Here is an 8796-nt window from a genome sequence, read left to right as displayed (position 1 = left end):
ATGTGTGTCCTTGGACCATCCAAAAACCCTCTGTACACCTGAATGTAGTTTCCTTCTCTAATATGGGCATAAAAAATACAACTACACCACAGGCTTGTGTGCATGCGTAAAAGCAAAATAATGCATGGGTGATCTGTGTATTCTATTAAAAATGCCATAATGTAAAATTTTCCCAAATACTATCAACACATCAAACCGAAAGCACTCACTCCTGCTCTGGAGAACTGCCCTTTTTGAGGACATTCAGTTATTTCAAATCTTATATCCTAGGAGGTTATGCAAATATGGTGCTCCTACTGCTGATAAAAGCAGCCCTGCCTTGAACCTGCAGCTTTGGCAGAGGATCCCAGCCCCGGGACCCCCATGTGCTCCCATTCTGTAATCAGGACTGAATGTAGACCACACACCATGGAGTCTGGGCTGAGCTGGGTGGTGCTTTATGCTCTTTTACAAAGTAAATTCTTCAAAACAAGAGGATGTGAGTGCACGTCACTTGGTTTGTGACAGTTTTCTGACCAGGATGCCTTTTTGTTTGCAGGTGTCCAGTGTGAGGTGCAGCTGGTGGAGTCTGGAGGAGAACTGGTGCAGCTTGATGGGTCTCTGAGCCTCTCTTGTGCAGCCTCTGGATTCAGCTTCAGTAGCTATGGAATGAGCTGGGTCCACCAGGCTCCAGGGGAGGGGCTAGAGTGGATCTCATTTATTCGGTATGATGGCAGTAGCACATCTACACAGACTCTGTGAAGGGCTGATTCACCATCTCCAGAGATGACCCTAAGAACACACTGTTATCTGCAAATGAGAGCTGAGGACACGGCCCTGTATTACTGTGCAAAAAGCACAGTGAGAAGGCAGTGTGAGCCCAGAGACAAACTTCCCTGCAGGGACACGGGGCTGGCCAGCAGGGGGTACTCAGGACTCACAATGTGTGTTTTATCCCCAGGAGCAGGTGCAGAGGGAGGTTAAGGACCAGTTTCCCCTCAGGGCCTGGGGCTTCCTCTCCATGTAGCATCTCCCCAAGGGAACCCCTGTGGACTCATGACTCTGTACAAACCTATTCAGTCTCTGTATTAGAAAGCAGTGCTGTGGGGGAAATATTCTCACAACCATGAAAGGAAGAGTCATGTAGATGTGCTTCCTCCTGTACATTTATTACCATTAATAAGCTCTCATGACACTTAGATGAATCTATAGAAGAGGCTCAATTGGACTCAGACATGCAGCTCAGCATGTCAGAACAGGTGACACAGATAACCAGCAGCATCAGTACAAAGTGACCGCCCCCACCGACATCAGACCTCAGAAGGGATATAAACCCAAAATGAGAGAGGAAAGTCCCCTTGGAGGTCCTGATTGAACTGACACCTCACTCACAGCCTCCATGCTAGTTTTCTCCATTCAAGTGCAGAGGGAGCTCCACCATAGCTTGATATAGAAGTTGATATAGAAGATGACACCACCCACAGAGACGCAGGGAGGATGAGAATTTTATCCTGTCCATTTCTGAGGGGTGTGTTTGGAGCAGGGATGGCCCACCAAGTACATCATGTGGTTGGATAGAGCCAGGAATGGAGGCTGCATCCAGGTTTTCACTGCGGTTCAGGGTGTAGGAAGGTGTGGGTCCTGCTCATAGGAAGAGCTCAGGTGAATTCAGTTTCCCAGATGCACAAATGAGGGGGATCACAGGCTTTCTTATCAGATTTACCTGCAGTGAACAGAGGCAAGAGGCAGAATGAGCCAGAATCTGTCAGATAACAAATGTCAAAGAAGGTGACTGTTACTCTACCTGAGAACTGTAGAAAATGAAAGAAAAACAGTGATAAAAGGCAATCATGGATAGAAACCCCCTGAGACCTTAACCAAAAATATTAAGTGTATATATACAAATATATGTGTGTATATATATTTATATATTTACACTAATAAAAGAAATAAGAGGATTTGAGATATTCATGTTTTGGGTCGAGACTGTCCATGCTCCAGTGCCTTCTGGTGGTTCTGCAGGTTTTACGTCAGCACTTTGCTTCTAGGGATCAGAGCTTCTACAGGATCCATGAGAATCCTGTTTGGGGGACTCTACAAGGGAACCTTCAAATTGTTTAGAATTAGGACCTGATTACTTAGTTACTGTAATTATTTTAAAGTTTGTTTTCCCAAAATACACATGTTGAAACACAATGACCAATGTTATGTTATTAGGAGGTGAGGCTTTGGGAAGGTTTTAGGTTGTTGAGTTGGAGCCCCCATAAATCATATCAGTGCCCTTGTAAAAGCCCCCTCTCCCTCACCAACCAGGTGAGGTTACAGGGAAAAACTCTCCATCAGGAATCAGTTCCTCACCAGGAATCACATCTGCCTGAACTTTGATCTTGGACTTCTCAGACTCCAGAAATAAATGTCTGTGCTTATAAACCAGAATGTCTGGCACTAAGGGGCTGTGAAACTATCACCCACGTGGTGACTCTCTGGAGGTTTGCTGCTGCCTTGCTGTAAAAAGTACTGATAGAGTCCTTCAGCGAGGATCAAGGTCAGTTATTCTCTGGGTTGCTTTCTATAGAATTGGCAGTTGACCACCATAAGAGGCTGTAAAACAGACATGGTGGGCAGGCAGCTTTTGTCTGCTGTACCAGGAGTGGGGGTGATCCATGAACCCTTCCACTACTTTGTGTGTCTGAGTGCAATAGGGCATGGGCTGTTTTACTGGGACATGTCTCTAAAGGCCTGTCTCTTCCAGCTACCGCTTCATGGGGAGAAACCTTCAGCAAGAGGTATTGTAAAAGCCGAAGAGTCACATGTAAGTCAACGAAATTGAAAACACTTCTTCACCCCATACACAAGAATCAATCGCAATTGGATTAAAGACCTTATTATAAGACTGCATACTGCACAACTTCTAGAACAGACTATAGATACATTGATCTCTGATATAAATCATAGGAAGGTTTTCACCGGTCAGACTCCCAAGGGAATATAAAGCATGTAAAAGAAACAAAAAAACAAAAGGTAAAACAACCTATGGAATGGGACAAATGTTTCTAAACAGGGGGACCTACAAAGGTCTAATTTCCATAACATAAAAATAGCACCTACAACTCTATATCTTCCGAGACGAGCTTAGCACGTGAGAGCTGAAGATCGGGCACTGTAAAACTTAAGGTTAACATAAAACAAAACACAGAGACATTTATCTTAATCAAATGTGGGAACCAGGGCACTCAAGGTCTCAGGGACCAAGAGCCCTGCCTCATGAAACCACACTGCTTTTACTGTGCTCTTTAAGATTCCATCAAGTGAGAGGGCGGTAGGTGCAGAATATAGTTTTTTAATTTTTTAACAAAGTCACATAGCTGGTAGCTGGTTAAGTTTTGCTCTGACTTTTAGGCATTTAGCAGTCATTAGCATGGAGGAAGCCTGGCATCAGCTGTCTACGCAGAGCATCTACAGAGTCACCATTGTGCCTCCTCAAGACCGTGCCCATCTGCGCCAACCTGGGGCGCCTAGGCTTGCATCTCGTTCTCCTTACTGATGCACATCCTGCTAAAGACCCCTCATAAGTCCCCTGTGGCAATGAGGCTCCTCTTCCTCTTATTTTAACAGGACATATCATGCTGTGCAAACGTCATGCCTATCTGCACCAGTCTGGCATGCCTAGACCAACACATTACATCCTCATTCAGCTGACTGCATGAATAACATACCTTTTGGTCTTTGTTCTTAAACTTAAGTTATTTATCAGCACTGCACCTGTTTTTCAAGAAGGAGTATAGAGCAAAGGTAAAGAAGGACAAGACGGAGTATTCAGCATAGAAAATAGAAACAGAAAGGCTAAGAAAAGATTGTAGAAACATGTCTCCCAACATAAAACAGCAAGAATACAACCCACTGGAAAACGAGCAGAGGACCTAAATAAACATTTCTCCCAAGTAGCTGTGTGGATGGCCAATAGGTATAAGGAGATATGCTCATCCTGTCTGATTATCAGAGGACTGCAAACCAAACGTGCATCGGGGGTATTACCCCAGACCTGTCAGAATGGCCATCAGCAGTAAACCGCACTAACGAATGCTGGAGAGGTTCTGAAGGAAAGGGAACATGACTGCAAAGGGGGTAGGAAAGTAAGTTAGGGCAACCATTATGGAAAACAGTATGGCATATCCTCTGAAAACTAAAAGGGGAGTTTCCATCTGATCCAGCAATCCTACCACTGGGAAAATATCTGGAGAAAGCTCCAATTCAAAAAGAAACATGCACCCCAAAGTTCATAGTAGCACTTCTTACAGCAGCAAAGTCATGAAAGCAACCTAAATGTACTTCAACAGTGAAAGGTTAAAGAAGATGTGGTTTCTATACTCAATACAATATTACCCAGACAGGAAAAGAATGAAATGTTGTCTTTTGCTGCAGCATGGATGGACCTAGAGATTCTCATACTAAATAAGCCAGAGAAAGTCAAGTTCACATGATATCACTTATATGTGGAATCTAAAATATGATAGACGACATCATCAAAGTCCTAGAAGAGAACATAGGCAGAACATTCTCTGACATCAACCTTACAAATGTCTTCTCAGGTCTGTCTCCCAAAGCAACAGAAATAAAAGAAAAAATAAACCAGTGGGATCTAATCAAACTGAAAAGATTTGCACAGCAAAGAAAACCAAAAAGAAAACAAAAAGACAACTTACAGAATTGGAGAAAATACTTTAAAATGATGCAACTGACAAGGGCTTAATCTCTAGTAGACAAACAACTTATACAACTCAACAGCAAAAGAGCCAACAATGCAAATGAAAAATGGGCAAAGGACCTGAATAGACATTTCTTCAAGGAAGATATAAAGAGGGCCAAACAGCACATGAAGAAATGCTCACCATCCCTGATTATTAGAGGAATGCAAATCAAAACTACCCTGAGATACCACCTCGCCCAGTCAGAATGACCATCATTAACATGTCCACAAATAACAAATGCTGGAGGGGGTGTGGAGAAAAGGGAACCCTCCTGCACTGTTGGTGGGAATGTAGGCTGGTACAACCACTATGGAGAACAGTATGGAGATACCTTAGAAAACGATGCGTAGAATTACCATATGACTCAGCAATGCCACTCTTGGGCATATATCTGGAGGACAAAACTTTCCTTTAAAATGACACTTACACCCTCATGTTCGTTGCAGCACTATTCACAATAGCCAAGACATGAAAACAACCCAAATGTCCATTGACAGATGATTGGATTAGGAAGATGTGGTATATATACACAATGGAACACTACTAAGCCATAAAAAGAACACAATAATGCCATTTGCAGCAACATGGATGGAACAAGAGACTCATCCTGTGTGAAGTAAGTCAGAAAGAGAAAGGCAAGTACCATATGATATCACTTATATCTGGAACCCAATATATGACACAAATGAACCTTTCCACAGAAAAGAAAATCATGGACTTGGAGAATGGACTTGTGGTTGCCAAGGGGGAGGGGGAGGGAGTGGGATGAATGGGGAGCTTGGGGTTAAGAGATGCAGACTATTGCCTTTGGAATGGATAAGCAATGAGATCCTGCTGTGTAGCACTGGGAACTCTGTCTAGTCACTTATGATGGAGCATGAGAATGTGAGAAAAAAGAACCTATACACATGTTGGAGAATTAAAATGACCCTGGCTCAGATCGTCAGTGTCAGAAAGTGAGACACATGAACATGGGGAAATCTCGACAAGTCTCTTTACTTCTGTAGAAGGGTGTGGATACTCAAAAAGCACATGCAAATGAGAAAAGACTCTTCCTTTTTATCCCTAATGCAGGTGGTATACCTGTCCCCTTCCCATTGTTCAGGTCAGGGCACACATTCTTCTTGGTTGGCTAATTTGAAACAAATTGTTACTGGAAGAAGAGGGAAAGAGGGGGGTGGAAGAGGGTGTCTCAGATAAAGCAGGAACAAAGCAGAGTAACTAAGACTTCCTTTGATAGAAAAGACATATGTTAATTCTCACACACATATGTGTAACTGGGTCACCATGCTGTACAGTAGGAAATTGACAGAACACTGTAAACCAGCTATAATGGAAAAAAAATCATTATATTTAAAAAAATAAAATTTAAAAATTAAAAAAAAATAAAATATGATGCAAATGAACTTATTTTCAAACTGAAACAGACTCACAGACACAGAAAATATATTTATAGTTACCAAAGGGGAAAAGGTGTTGGCTGATGGATAGATTAGGAGTGTGGGATTAGCAAATACAATTAATACAGATAAAATTGACCAAAACAAGTTCCTGCTGTGTAGCACAGGGAACAGTAGTCCACACCCTATGATAAACATACCAGAAAATACGTGAAAAGCAAATGTATACATGTGTTAGGGTCACTTCACTCCATCCCAGACTCTCACACAACATAGAGAATCAATTATACACCAAGGGAAACATTATTTAAATGTTGCTCTAGAATGCTGCCTCCCTCCACATGGCCCCCCACCCCAAGTCCTAGAAAGGGGTGAATGCTGAAAGAGCCAGTCAGGGTCAGAGTTGGCTGTACTGTCTGGCAGAAGTTTGGCTAATTCCTGAGCCTCAATCTGGCAACCCTGGATTCTCTCATTGCAGCCTCTGCGGGTTTCTCTGTGCTGGGAGAAGAGGCAGACCCAATGTGCATGCACTTTGCAGTCTCTCAATTCTGTTTTCTCTGTTCTGCTACTCAAAGCAAGTCAAACAGGGTCCTACCATATACCACACGGAGGTCAACTCAAAGTTCTGCAATACCCTATATGGGGAAAAAGAATGAGCATATGTATACCCACAAAGGATTCACTTTGCTGTAGATGTGTAGCTAACAAAACAATGCAAATAAACTAAAGTAGAATATACATTTTTTTAAAAAAACAGCAAGTCATGCACCCAGGCAGAGGGTCCCTGTAGGGCACTGCCCATGTGCTAGATCCAGGAAGAAGGATGAACTTGGGGCCCAACACTGCAAACCTCAGGCAGTGTGTGTGTGCGTGTGTGGTTGGAATAGTAGATATGCAGCAGGCGCTGATCCCCTTGGTTTCTATGTGCATCTGTTCTCCTAGATGATGATAAACCAGAGAAGCCTGAGGGAGATAAGAGGTCCCACAGCTCCCAAGAGTCTCTGGCTCAATCGAGTGTCGACTGAATCAGTGCACCTGCAGCTTCAGGGAAGCGGCTTTAGGAGGGTCCAGGAATTCTTGTTTGGTGTCTCCATTCAGATGATGGGGTATTACGCCAACTCCATATTTCAGGATATGATGTTAAAATATTACAGTGTCGCTAAAGGCACATTCTGAAGGCAGGACACAGCCCACGATCTTGAGCTAAATACTGAGATGTAGTGCCCTGTGAATCCACAGAGGGACCTCCGTGGCAGGGCAGGATCGGGTCTTCAGGGGAAACTCAGGACCCACCTGCACAGGGATGCAGACCAAGGAAAAGGTGCAGTGGGGGTGGGGAGGCATTTCCTCTGAAGTCCTGGGATTTCCATTTCCTGAAGATAATCTAAAATAAGCCTTGGACAGGACTACTGATGTGAGTGCAAATATCCAGTTCTATCAGATGCATTTACCTGACCACAGAAGGCAATAAAACTGCATTCAAAGAGCAAAATTCTAGGGCTTCTGAATATCTAAAATAGCAAAACTAAAGAACAGGAATTTATTCATTCAGAACATGCAAAAATTGGGGGGAAAAGGCCAGGAATAGGACATTTATAAGGCACTTAAATAATAGGGCATTTATCAAAGCCCAGAACAGGTTCTGGTGTCTCTGATTCAATGTGGGTTCACAAGGAGAACCTTGTTCTGAGGGAGCTTGTCCATCAGTAGGAAGAGCTCTGTCTGCACAGGGTTTGGGGGCCATTTCAGAGGAAGCCTCTTTCTCAAACAAGTGTTAGTATGTTGTCCTGCAGCCTCCCACTGGAGCATGGTTCACAGGCCATCAATTTCCTTGTGTAAGATGGTCCATTCATTGAGGATAAAATTTTCAACCTCATGAATATGCAAATAAGAAGAGGTGCCCTAGGTTAAACATGAATATTCTGAGCTCTGAGAACAACACCCACAATCTCGTCCACATAAATCCCGAGAGCAGAGGCTCACCATGGACTAGAGCTGGAGAACACTCTTTCTGACGGCTGTGACTACAGGAAAGGGGCTCCCTCAAATCCTGGTTGAGAAGGTTAGGGTTAGGGTTAGGGTTAGGGACATTTCTTCCACTTCTGTCTCTTATGCATAGGCGCCCAGGCCCAGGTCCAGCTGGTACAGCCTGGGGCTGAGCTGAGGAAGCCTGGGGCATCAGTGAAGCTCTCCTGCAAGGCGCCTGGTTACTCCTTCACCAGCTACTATGTGCACTGGGTGTGATAGGCCATGGACAAAGGCTTGAGTGGATGGAGTGGAAAAACCCTAGCAATGGACCCAGATTACACCCAGAAGTTTAAGGGCAGAGTCACCTTGACCGTGGATATGTCCATTGGCACAGCCTACAAGGAGCTGAGCAGCCTGTGGTCTGAGGACATGGCTGTGTATTATTGTTCAAGAGACACTGTGTGAACACCCACATCCTGAGTCAGAAACCCTCAGGGGCAGGGCTCTGTGCTGGGCAAGAAGATGCAGGCATGACTAGGTTAAAAGTTTCTTTAGAAAATGGGGTTGTAAACATGTGTTCACTCTTGTATGAGGGATCTTCTGTCCAATAAACACCCTGTAAGCAAAGTTTAGGGAGTGAGGAGAAGCTCCAGGGAGCAGTACAGATACAAATGTTCCAGGAGTCTTTTCTGTGGACCTAA

At 43.9% G+C, this 8796-nt stretch overlaps 1 pseudogene; it reads left to right on the top strand.

Moving 5' to 3' along the window:
* Positions 1-408: 408 nt before the first annotated feature.
* On the top strand, positions 409-8371 carry LOC110258828 (annotated as a pseudogene).
* Positions 8372-8796: the final 425 nt, after the last annotated feature.

The sequence above is a fragment of the Sus scrofa genome, unplaced genomic scaffold (assembly GCF_000003025.6).
Source record: "Sus scrofa isolate TJ Tabasco breed Duroc unplaced genomic scaffold, Sscrofa11.1 Contig47, whole genome shotgun sequence".
Taxonomy (NCBI): Eukaryota; Metazoa; Chordata; class Mammalia; order Artiodactyla; family Suidae; genus Sus; species Sus scrofa.
The sequence above is the reverse complement of the archived record's forward strand: the minus strand, read 5'-3'. Positions and strand labels throughout refer to the sequence as shown.